Source organism: Electrophorus electricus, chromosome 19 (assembly GCF_041902795.1).
Source record: "Electrophorus electricus isolate QZ-2024a chromosome 19, ASM4190279v1, whole genome shotgun sequence".
Classification (NCBI taxonomy): Eukaryota; Metazoa; Chordata; class Actinopteri; order Gymnotiformes; family Gymnotidae; genus Electrophorus; species Electrophorus electricus.
In genome coordinates this window covers 12,024,284-12,038,118 of record NC_137515.1, presented here as the reverse complement: position 1 = coordinate 12,038,118, position 13,835 = coordinate 12,024,284, and the positions used below count along the sequence as shown (strand labels likewise).

At 36.9% G+C, this 13,835-nt stretch overlaps 1 non-coding gene across 1 annotated transcript; it reads right to left on the bottom strand.

Annotated features, from left to right (window-relative positions):
* Positions 1 to 12,797: 12,797 nt before the first annotated feature.
* trnah-gug (transfer RNA histidin (anticodon GUG)) lies at positions 12,798 to 12,869 on the bottom strand. Its single transcript has one exon. It is a non-coding gene; the product is annotated as a tRNA-His (tRNA).
* Positions 12,870 to 13,835: the final 966 nt, after the last annotated feature.

Here is a 13,835-nt window from a genome sequence, read left to right as displayed (position 1 = left end):
AATATACCCTACATTTACTGCACTCATTGGCTGTCATGTCACTGGGCTGTTGCTGATGACAGGACCACTGCTATGGACCATCCTCAGTACAACATTAACATTGGCATGACGGCGGTGTGGTTGTGGGTGATGATCTGGTACAATCTTATAAGGGAAAATCCTTAAAAAAACATGAATGATTTACTCCAGTATGTTACTGTGTCAGCATCAATAATGAAGTACTGAACTGAACTGAGAGTAGTACCACTCAAAAACACCTACACAGTGTTTCTGGTCACAGTGCTTTGGTCATACATTAACCACAGGTGAAGGACTATATAATCGCTAATGTGCATGGAAACCACATAGACTTTACCTGTACACAGGCAAGGTGTTTCTAAAAAAATTTGTTCTCCCCTCCTCAGCAGATGCACATGCCTACATTGCCTCATAAATGTCTCTAGCGCTCATGTTAGACCAGTTGTTATAGCCTAAGTTGATTAATGATGTTTACATGTGCAGTTACAAGGAATCTTGATTTAAAAGCCTGACTAAAAGTTGATTTTATTTTTTATAAATAAAAATATATTTCGAAGTCATTTACTAGCTATTTGAGGACTACTCATTAAAAGGAAGCAGGATCTTGCTGACTTGAACAAAAACACCAACGCATTTCGATGCTGCTATTACTGACATATGACGTACTCCCACATCTCTGGACTTAGGGTCTATTATTGACTGTCGTTTAAGCCTTGGGGAAATTGCTAATCATCATTTTCTTCTTTTTTCCGAACTATTTCAAAAGGGCATGAACGTTTTCTTTGGCATGGGCAGGCTTGAGCAGTGTGTTGGTTAGGAATGACATTTTTAGTGGTGGTAATTAAATTCAGAGCTAGTTCCAGAAAACGTGTGGACAGCAGAAATCAGACATTTGTCGGCAAATGGCTAGCCAATAAGCAAATCTATTTAATTTCATACAGATCAAAATAAATTATTAAATTGGCCGTTTTCCAAAATTATATCTATGAGTTGTCAGTGGACCTCTTTTTCTTCACAGCACCACTAACTAGGTTAGCAATCTAGCTAACTAAGACAATAAAATATTGGTTGTTAGTATTTATTCACTTTCTGTTGAACAAGATGTTGAGTGAACCATTCACAGTGAATCATTTGAACCATTATTAAAATATTCCACTTGGAATGTTTCTCTAACCCAAATGTTTCAGTTTGTTGAAGACACTTATCTATTTTTGTGATGACAATAAATTGTGAATTTGTGAAATCCACAACTGTGAAACCATATAATAGTTTAATTGAATTAAGAATATTTTATGAACATAAAGGGAGCAAAATATGCACAAGGTCACACAGAATTATAAAATATTGTTGTTGTGTTACGTCATTAGGTCATTTAACTTGTAAATAATCAAGACTTGACCTTGGTTGATAAAGATCTTAATAGTGCTCTCAAAACAACATAAATGTTGCCTCTAATTTTCAAAATGTCATTGGGCCTCCTTACTAGTTCTTTTTAAATCGTACAAACGCCTCTGCTTTTACACAATTATCGTGGAAAACACAGTACGTAAATACGAAAATGTCACAGGTAATTATAGATGTTCATCCCACACAATTCTTACACACGGTTTTGTGCTACTACTGCTTGAAAAAGTGGTATATTCTAGTTAAACTATGTAAACTTCGGAGTAGTTCAATTTGTACACACGATTTGCAAAGCTTTATAAAAATAAAATTATTGATGATTTTCAATTTTTATCACTGTTTCTCTTTCTGTATCTCAGCTTTTCACTGTTTTCGGTCTTATTCTCTTGGCTTGATGGTACCGCTTAAAGGACACTTTATAAAACAAATCAACGTCTCTGTAAAAAAAAAAAACTTCACAGGGTTGATGAGGCGTAAGACTACGTCACAGAGATGGTGACGCAAAAAATTAATGGCGTTATGTCAGTAACATCAAGCAGACCAACACTGCCATCTGCTGGCAAACATATGCGTTGATTAGGTAATTTATGAAGTGTTAGGTTTGGCAAAAGCAAAATGATAGTGAATGATAACAGACAATACAGCTCATTCCTCTCAGTCTATGTATCTATGTACATATGTATGTATGTATGTATGTATGTATGTATGTATGTATGTATGTATGTATGTATCTATCTATCTATCTATCTATCTATCTATCTATCTATCTATCTATCTATCTATCTATCTATCTATCTATCGATAGAAGATTCCAGGTTAGAACTGCAGTGTACTGCAATTATGAGATGTACTTTACTACAATTGTGAATATCACCTCTGACCACCTGCCTAAAAGGCCACACACACAACCTTTATGTGCAGAGAACATACACTGAAAGGACTGGGTTTGGGGTGAAGGAGATGTGATAAAAGTGGTACAGTATATGTATATGTGTGTGTAAAGACATTCAGTTCATTAAATAGTCTCAAGTCTTTCAAATGTACAATATTAAAATTGAGATTTTGTATAGCTATTTATCATTCAAAATAAGGGCATTTAGGCTGGGCAGTTGAACAAGTTAAACTTTGACAAAAAAGAAAATCCAAACGGAGTTGCTGTTCTTCTCCTTGATAAGTTGATATGTGATATGAATGTATTGAATGTATATGACATATTTCAGACGAGGCACAAATTAGCTTTATAACAGTGAATAAAGAATAAAGTAGATGGTTTTCTTTATACAGATGATTATGACAATACACAAGGTAAGGAATTAACAAAGAAAAGAAAAAAACCTTGAATTATGAGCTCCTTATACTTTCAACAGAAGTGAAGTAAATGCCCTGAAATGCAGACATTAAGTGCTACTCTCTTCCGGCAGCACCACTGCTCACACCCCTCCACTTGTAAAGTCCCTGAAACAGACATTTTATAGGCTTCACTACTCTGTTGGAAAATGGAAAAGAAGCATGTCAGAATCCCCTTCCATAGCTGCCTCTTAAAATAGTCAGTACTTGAAACACATATAGCATCAATTAAAAGATACAGTCCTATTAAAAAAAGCCAAAGAAGGGCTAGAGATGCCTATATTTAAACTGTAATTGCTTAACTTATGTGTTCTATTTCACTAGAAAGAGGCTGTGCAGAAAAACATTTCAGGATTGCATAAATAGACAATCTATGTAAAGGACTCATGCAACCTTGATATATACAGCAAACCTTCACAAAACAACAGTTAGATTTAAATGGGCCTCATCAAACAATATAATTGTTTTTATCACAGTTTCTTGTAGAGCACATCATAGATCATGACCTGTTGAGTGGTATGATAGAGAAAGGCAAATGTAGGAATGCAGGAATGTGCAATGGACAGCCACTAGACAGCAAATTTTTTTGACGTGTTCCTGCTCTCAATGCAATAAGTTAATAAGAATAAGTTAAATAACAAATCATTGGAAATGTTAAATAGGGTTAAAAAAAAGTGTAAACAAAAAAAAAAGTGTAAAAAGTGTAGCACAGAAGTACCCAGTAGGATTTCGAAACTTTGTGTTAGAAAATGAAAGACACAAAATTGGAAATCCATGGCACTAGTAAACCCTGCTATAAACACTCGGGGTTAATACTGGCTATATATGGTTTAAATAATTGAACATAGATTCAGCTTCAGAGAGAACTTGGATAAAAATCCTGATTATATAATTAGAAAGACAGCTTGGAAAAACTTCTGTACTTATGACTTACGTAAACATTGTGTTTGTGCCTGGTTTTCAAAACATTGGGTTGGTGTTTAAGAGAACTAGTGAAGTTGAACGAGAAAGGACCTCATGAACCATATTTAAAAGATCAACAAGCATCTAAAATTAGCAATGGGTTGCAAAGAACTGTCATGGGACGCTCCACCCCACGAGTCACATGGTACGGCCTTGCCACGTGCAGGGGGGGGGGGTGTTTCACTCTGTTTTGTGGCCACACCCTCGTGAGGGCACGCACCTGTACGGGCTTAATCGTTAGTGTTTGTTAGTCTATTTAAACCCCTGTCAGTGCATCCCTCATTGTTGGTTAGAGTCAGAGTATAATGTCAATATCCATGTTTGGCTAGCCGGTGTTAAATTCACAATCTTTATTGTTAGTGTTGTGTGTTTATGTTCACTGTTAACATTATGTGTGTGTTATGTGTTGTGTCATTAAATGTTTCAGAAAGTCGAGGGAGTCTGTGTGTCCTGTTCCACGCCCAGCGGCACTCATGCCGATGCAAAAACATGCTGGAAATTTTGGTAGGGATTACATAAAATGTCTTATCTCTCGTATTTTCTTTTCAGTGTTAGCAAGCATCTGCTTCAAAAGGTCAGTAGATAATAGTGAGGAGATTACAATGGTAGATGTAACCCCTTCAAAAAGCCTAAGATGCTGTTTTGTTACCTACACCCAGTAGCGGAAATAGGACTGGGCGAAACTGTAAGGCATGCAAAACTTAATAAAGGCATGCAACTCTAAATTATAATTACAAATTATATTGTGATGAGAACAGTCTATTGCATAGCCCAGCACAAGTTATAAGAATATGCATAACTTTAATAAGTTCTTTGTTGTTAAAGTTTTAGTTTTGTTGCTAAAGCAGAGTCAGAGTTTAACCATTTAGCTTGCCTAATTTGTGGTTTAGTAAATTTGGTACAGCAGAGATCACATAATACATGAAAATAGTGTCACAGTTGTTCATAGCAGTGGGGGCATTTACCTACCCATCTATAGATGAGAATGAGATGTTATAGACATGAGATCTCCACAAAATCTAGGATCTTGAGTGCTTCAAATAAAGAAAAAAACCCACAACTGGGTCACCCTCCTTGACCTCACCACACTTCATGAATCGTCCTGACGTCTGTCATTTGGCTGTGAGATTCAGATCTGGCTTACTTACCCAGGCTTGGACAGGTCACATTAAGGCTGGTATCACCCACATGAAGACCATGTAAGTCTGCTTCCTCCCAGTGTGGAAGGCTGCTCCCAACCATTCCGCCTTCCTCGCTGCTCTGTAATTACCTCTGTGGAGGCCCAGTCAAAAAACCAATGTTGGTGGTAAAAAAACAGCACCAGATCTGACTCCCAAGAACTTCCTGTTGCAGTTTAATTCTCTGGCTTTCGCCCACCCTCTTCAAACTGTTTGGGAGTGTGACAGGAAAATGGGTAGGCAGAATACGTTTTTGCACACCTAAAAAGGTGACCACAAAGAGCATAGCATTCATAATATTTCAAATGAACTTTTCTGGAATCTTGTGATGGATTACAATATATGAAACAGGATATATTATATTTTCCAGTTAACTGCACACAAAACCTGAAATATATATTGAATTGCATATGCTATTATATCATGATATATATTTTATCATTGGTCCTGATATGAATTATTGTACAGACCTATGGCCTCATTGCTAGATGGCCAAATCCTGTACAGTAATGTAATAACACTTCTTCCCAGGATAAGTGCCATTTCAGTGCCCTGTTGTTCTTTGAAGGGCATACATCATTTATCAGTTTATCAAGGAGACGAACAACAACTCCGTTTGGATTTTCTTTTTTCTCAAAGTTTAACTTGTTCAACTGCCCAGCCCAAATGCCTTTATTTTGAATGAGAAATAGCTATACATAATCTCTATTTAAATCTCAATTTTAATATTGTACATTTGAAAGACTTGAGACTATTTAATGAACTGAATGTCTTTACACACACAGACACACACACACAAACATAGTTACACAATCACAAGGCTATCCATCACTATGAGAAACAAGAGTATAGGTCTCCCTTTATGTAATGAAACCTTAGTTATATTTGCCATTTCATCAGGCAAGCACAGAGTAGGTTCTTGCACCTGCAACTAAACTCTTCCTAACAATACTGCACATATTTGACAATGTAATTTCAATAATTTGTTTAGAACGAGACAGAAAACCCTAAAGTCCTCTTGGTGAGTGCACTTGTGGAATTCCATAAATGCAAAACAAAACAAAAATTTACCCACAGCTGTCTTAAGTGCACTTGTGTAAATTCACTAAATGTTTTGACAGTCTATGAGGTTGTGGCTCCAGAAAAACATTGTTTGAAAATGCATTTTACAAGAACATCTTGTGCACATCCTCACTTTACACATATCTTAAATATGTCCCTGGAAATAAGGAGAGTGTTAAAGAGGAATTCTGCAATTTTGAGTTGTGGCACATTTTCATGTCACTTATGGGATCCACAACCCACGCTCATCTGTTTTCCTATTTAGAGTGTGTGTTAATGAGTGACATGGAAAGATCGAGCTAAGTTCCCTCTCAGGCAGTGCAGTGATAACCTTTAAGCATGCCGCCAAACACACTAACACCACCACAACACACAAATGGGGCATTAATTCAGAGCTTGCTGACTGTGCAAGGTATCTGCCCTTTCCCATCACATGGAATGCAGTCTCTTCTTTTCAAGCTATTTGGATAGTGTCTTTGATACACGGCAAGTAGTGTGGGACCATTCATCAAAAATTAAGCATAGTGATACTATTATTCTCTTGATTAACATTTAAACAGGAGGTCAATGGCAACACAGAGAAATCTTAGAGGAAACCTCTTACAGCCTGCTGGGGCTGTTCTGACAGGACTCTTTTCACAGTGATATTGAAATATGGATGTATAAGAATGACTATAATGCCACATATTTTTTGTAGGATTTCCAGGACAAAAGATTAATAAACTGACAAAAGGAAAATTATGTTTGATATTTTCTCAGATAGGCAATGTTTCCTTTCATGGAATCAACTTAGATTGTTGCCATTTTATTAATCAGCTTCCATGAATATGCAGATCCATCTCTGAGGAATACTTCCTTGATTATATCCTTTGTTTCATATGCTAACAAAGAATATATTTATAAAAGGTATCACTAAGAAGAAATATTACTAAAACACTGCCAGGAATTGTTTTTTTATATTTATCTTAAACAAACAGGCTCCTTCATCCTAGTGTCCTCCACACCACATAACTCAGGATTACTCTTGATTACTCAAGAGGTCAGCTCTTAAAAAATAACACTCTCAAAAAATAATGGGTAAAATATCCTATTTATACTTTCTGTGTGTTTTCATCAAGAGACTATGACATTTTCTGAGGCTGCTACAGACCACTGAATATTTCCTGTTAAGGTTTGTCAAATGTTCCATTGTCTGCAGCTATGCAACTATATTATGACTTCTATTCTGAATATGTTGATTGGTGGTAAATTCATTACCCTGTATTTTCAATGATAATCATTTTCCTCTTGTAAAAACAAGTTTATAGTCCTGTTTAATGGGACTTTTATTGCCTGCCTGATATTAACCACATCCACTAAACCATTTGTCTCCATTCATTTACAATACAATCATATATACAATTGCATCTGTAATTAGAATGGTAGTGTATTTGAAATGAGAGTGCAAACATTTATTGAATGTAAAAGGACAGATTTTATCTCACTGAAAACATACAAAGTGAAGATGTATGAATATGCAGACTTTAAAAATAGCTTTATGAGTAACAGCAGCCTGCATTATCCTTTCCCAGCATATGAACAGCTCTGATACCACCGTGGCTATGGGAATCCCCCCACACACTGAAGAGTACCAGGTTAAAGGTGGTGAATTTCTTGGAAACACCATAGTTGCAGGAACCATTGTGTAGCTTTCCAACACTAGGTTTTCCATGTTTGGAGTATTGGTACTACATGGACTATATGTAAAAACATTAATATGCTGAATATTTTTAAATATTAATGCTCTAACTTTACTGTGTTACATAGGCGGGTTTGTACTAATTAATCTTTCCAGAAATACAGATTTGGTGCCACCTGCATTGCCAAGACATGCATGTACTTGACATTCTGATAATGACTGGCTAATGTTACACCTTTTCCATAAGCTCTTACAGGAAGCCTTAAAAGATTATTTTAATATGTCGGTAATTCAGTGTTATGATGATGTCTGAAATCGGGGCAAGCCAGACATATGCAAACAGACAGCATGTAGGCCTACATTTACTGCGTTTACCATGAACTCACACACTCTATGTTGCTATTGGCAGAGTTTTTTAAAAGACCATAATGGCTGTGCCAAAACATACATGATCGAATTACTTGAGCAATCAGATAGGCATTCAAGAAACAATCACAGCTACAGACCTCTCCTTCAAAAAACACTTTAAAGATGTATTCACTTGAATTTACTAGCAAAGGATAGCTGTCAGGTATCTGGTAAGTACTTTATTTGGCTTGAGATTTTACAACGGTATTACACTTTGACTTGGTAAAATCCCTCCCTCCTTTGTGCCATTTAAAGTGGGGTGTGCAAAATGTTAAAGCAAGTAGCTGGTGTTGGCAGGTGTCTTCAGGCATGTTTAAGAATGCCAAGATGTTACTGTGCAGGAGTGCAGCTCTGCTTTCTCCCCAACATCAGGTATATTGTCATCCCAATCTCATGAAACACTGACAAGACTGAAACTGAAAAGGCTATGATCACTAAACCCTTAAACATTTGTAACATTCATTTGTAGCTTTTTATATGTGTTGGCTTGTGCGATTTCCAATAAACCACTTTTGGTCAAAATGGAGGGCTTTTGGTGACCAAAATTAACCAGAAGAAGCATATTGTGCTTGATAGAGCTGGTCCTGAGACCTGAAGCTCTACAAGGACTGAACAAAACAGCATTATATAATGAGCAAAATGTTTTTGTCAACAAGTCCAAACCAGAATTATTTTAATACTACCCTTAAACTCTGAACCTCAGTTTACAGTCTTTGTTCACAAAAATGTCAGTGAATTTTATGGCATTTTTTAATAGAAATCTTGTTAAAGCAATATTGTGGAACCCTTCCATATACACACCCCTTAACCTTAAAGACAGAAAAGCTCATTTTCTTTATGGCATCATCCCCATCTTTTCATACAGGCAAATGTTGAAATTCATATTTTAATATGTGTACATTTCCACATAGACACTTGCATGGGTGTTACTCCTGAAGAACTATACCACAGCAAAAGGGCATGTTCAAGACATAACCATGCAGTCCAAAAATATGCATAAAGGTAGAAAAGCCATCATATTGTTTCTGCAGTTCAGAAACATGTTGAAGAAGGCCTCTTAATTTATCTTCTTAGCTTTAGTGGAGTTAGTTTTTTTTTTCTTCTAGGATACTTCAGCACCAACTTTTTTGTTTCAAGTCTACCACTCCATTGAAAGGGTTTTTAAATGGGCATTGGTAGCTCAGTGGTTAAGGTATGGGAGTTGTAATTGGAAGGTTGGTGATTCAAGCACCACTTCTATTAAGTTACCATTCTTGGGCCCCTGAGCAAGGCCCTTAACCCTCAATTGCTCAAAGTTGGGCTTAACCATGATAGTAAGCTGCTTTGGATAAAGGTGTCAGCTAAATGTTCTAAATGAAAGCTCACTGTCTGCTCATACATATCAGTATTTTGGAATATTTTGCCTTTTGATAGAAGTTCAACTGTGATTTTTGAGTGCTTGGATCTTCCTTCACAGTGTTTCTCTCTTGGGAATTGGCCTAGTCTCATACCAACATTTCATCTGAGAGGACACATGTCAATCACATTCCCTGACATTAGGGTCAATAATGTGCCCTACTTGATATTTTCTTAATATGGTGAAACCTTTTCCTTAATTAAATTAGGTTCATCAGTACCATCTCTCTATAATTATTTAAAAGTCAAGAGAAAGTTAATTTTGTGACTTGGTCTCTGGTCTAGTTTGGCCTCCAGGGACTTGGCTCTGGGAAGGCAAGGGCAATAAACAGAATCAACCTTAATCTGCCTCAATAAGAGAGACTATTTAACAATCCACATACTTTGGACTGTGACAGGTTCATATTGTTTCAGTTCTGAACTCCACTATATTGGCCTTGAAGCAATGACTATAAGGCTAGCTCTGTACTTCCAGACCATTGTTTTGGTACTCTGAAATCCTGTCTGGATTTCTACTGTCTACTCTAACCAGTGTCTGCTCTAGTTAGAAAGCTATATAAAGATCTGGAAACCATTTTAGCAAAATATTAGACATTTTACAAATTTGTGATGTTTGTAGTAGCTGTAGGTTTTTGTACGACTTTGTTAATAATATAATATTCAAGAAAACTGCCAAGTTTGCATGGTACATTTCCTATGAATTCTTAATGAGATTATGCTTGATGTCTTCTTTGACCAGAGATAAGTGTATACGGTAAGAACAGGCAAGCCATGAACCATAGAATAACCACTTGCACTTAACCCCTTGAAGGATCTATTATGGGTATGACGTCACTTCATGGCAATGACTCAGAAGGGAGTGAGGACAGGTCTAAAAGACAGGAAGTGTGGTGGTCCAGTCATTGAGGAAAGTGGAGGTGGAAACCAAAAATACAAGCAACTGCATCATAGCAGGGTGTGTGCACATGCACAGGCACGAACATAAACATGCACATTTACACATACACACACACACACACACACACACACACACACACACACACACACACACACACACATACACACACATGACCTAAGACCAGAACAAATAATGAACTAAGAAGTGCCCTGTGTGTCAGGAACAAAAAAATAAATAAATAAAATCAGTTTAGTGCATATGGCAAATTTTCCAAAATGATGCAACTTTAGTTTTCCCAGCTACAGTAGATGAGCACATGGTTTTAGAGTTACATTGCCACTGCTTTTTGCACTTGGTGTATTTATGCACTGGCAGCAGATTTTAGTCCAATCCAAGACTTGGCAATATTTTTAAACCCCCATCAGGAAATGCTTTAGTCCCTGATGTCTACTGCTGGGAGAGCCATTGCACTTTTTCTGCTGTTCCTGGTTAGAGCTTGAAAAGTAGCAGTGCAAAAACAACTAGGATTTGGATAGTCATTTGCCATCTTGGAGAAATCATATACATTTGAAATTGTTCTATGATCCAAACATGCTGCATTACATAATATTATGTAATGCAGACAAACAGCTTAGAATTCACTTAGAATGTGCCTCTCATTAATTTGCATTGTCACTCAGATGTCTGCATCAGTGTTTGTAGTTGAACTGCTAAAATTGTTTCGGGGGGGGGGGGGGGTCTTTGGTCTTTTTTTCTTTTCTTTTTTTTGTCCCCTATGTTTTATTATGACCCATAACCTTTCCAATGATGCTAACAAATACATTATTAGACATCTCATTTCAATTATAGTAAAATCATCACTGAGGTCTATTTAAAAGCAATGTGTTTCCACACATAGTTGTTCATGGTTTTTCACACTGTAGAAGATAGCAGATATGCTGATGACTGTGCTATTCCCTGTGTTGGAGCATATCAAGTTAATAATGACTTCTTCTGAGACACATTTTCCTCGGATTCACGTTTAAGAAAACGTGTTAGAAAACAGGATGCTGCCAAGTATTCTTTTTTAGCATAGCTCGAGTGACACAAACACATAAAGGTTTACAAAATCATTGGGGTATTTGCCAGTCTTATCTAAAGCAAATTATATAAAATGTATAGTTCTCTGCTTGGAAAACAATTATGCCTAATTATGCTGGCACCTATAGGCCTGGCTGTAAAGATGCCATCACATTTATCATGACCACTAACTATAGTCAGCAACAAACAAAATATAAGCACATTAATTAATTTATATTTGGTAAGTGCTCTCAGTAGTGATCATTTAAGTGCATGCTAAAGTGATGCGTCCACAGACAGCAAGGAGGCTGTTGTTGTTTTTGTTTTTTTTTTGTTAGCATTAGAGCATTTTTAGACATGCCATTTCATTGATTTCATAATGACTTATGATGGTCTTGAACTATCTGGGAAGGAGCCCTGCAGCGTAACATGTTTGTTGTGCAAGTGGGTCCAGAACCTACCATTTATGCCCACACATAACAGCCCCATAGCTATCTTACATGAACATATTTTGTGGTTGCCATATAATTTCTGCATTTTATGACAATCATATAGTTAGACAAGCAGCTACACAGAGGCAAATGCCGCACACGATTGATAGCTGTATCTGGGAGAATGACTGTGAACTCCATTCATACAAGATTCGAGCCTTACCCGCAGTCACTGGCCTACACAGTATTATTCCAATGTTTAGCAATTAATGTGATACCACAACCATCTGTAGGCTATGAAGAAGTAATTCCCTTGTATACAGTATCTTAATCTAGACCACACCTGATTTTTCCTACTATTTAGTAATACTCTCATATACTGTTTAATGGCTCAGAATAGAATGCTCTAATTCAATTATCCATTTAACTTGCCTGATTAAGCACACATCATGTGTGCAAAGTTGTCCTACATAATAGTCTTGTGAGTTTCGGTCTTAAAAAGAGTGACATCAGCTTTAGAAGGCCTTGCTATGGACCAGTCATGTGACTTTTTTGAAGCCATGTGGCATTTTCTCCCTCGATTTTCTCAAACAGTCAAACTACAGCACATGGAGCACACAGGTCGTCAAACAAGAAAGAGGTTCTTCAGCATGACTCACTTGCGTAATAAAATGCATCTATATCACACACGCCGATATGTCAGGGAGGTCGAGGACAAACGCGGAGCCTACGGCCCACCGAGCTATATTGCAGTTGGGTTTGCCCTTTCGCTAGGCCTTTTTGATAATCCATGCTTTTAAGATGCTGCATGATGTTATCACGGACCTATGACCGATTCAGGGTGTTGATATTTATTCTAACAGTACGACTTCGTGTGTGATACTGCTTTTAAACTAAGGCCTTATGTATGCCAAATATTAAAACGTAGAAAATATAATCTGCTTCTGTACTTATTTTGCCGTGACCCGGATTCGAACCGGGGTTGCTGCGGCCACAACGCAGAGTACTAACCACTATACGATCACGGCAAGCTACCGAAGAATACACTGGTGTGTTTACTTGATTACCATCAAACAGAATGGGATGTCTGCTGTGTTAATCTGCCTGTGAACCACGGGGTGGTTTGGCAGGTAGGACGTGAAAGTTATACGATTATTTTAACTATACGATGCCGCGTATTACGGAGAATAGGACAATATTATGCATTTCCAACCATTGTACAGTAACTTGACATCTCCAGCAACACACACAGTGTATACGGTATGTTATGATGATAGTGCATAATCAGTATGTCATAATGAGTTGTAGCCTATATACTTATGAGCAGATTCATCGTTAAAAAATGTTCATTTTACCTTTTTTGGATTACATTTTTAATAATAACGAATCTCATGGCAAAATGAATGTGGTATATTATAATGTATGGCAAGACATAATTGTAAACACAATATACTTACAATGCTGAATTTTAACAATGCTAATTTATTAAAGGCTAGGCACGAATTCGAATTCGAGTAAATTAACGAAAAACCGTGCGTCGCTCTGGAAATTCTATAAAGTTACAGAGTGACGTCACTGTGGACAACCGTGAACAACGTCGCGGTCAAACATTACTGACTTGGACTGCAGATTTTCCTGTGCTAGTTCTTAAGATTCCGAATATATTTTTGAATATACGATTATGAATCTGCAGTGACTGTATATCATAACAGTGAAATTCAACCATTTAGATTTGAGCCAGAGATAGAACAACCTGACCCAGTAGTCAGAACTGGGAATTCCGACTGGTAATGCTAGCTAAAACATGTTGTTAGCCATTATACTGAAAACTAATCATAAAAGTAAAATGTATTTTTTAAAAAGTAATCTTGTCTATTAACAATTGTTTATAGCAGGGGCGTTTGATTACCTATTTAAAAGCAATGTGTTTCCACACATAGTTGTTCATGGTTTTTCACACTGTAGAAGCAGATATGCTGATGACTGTGCTATTC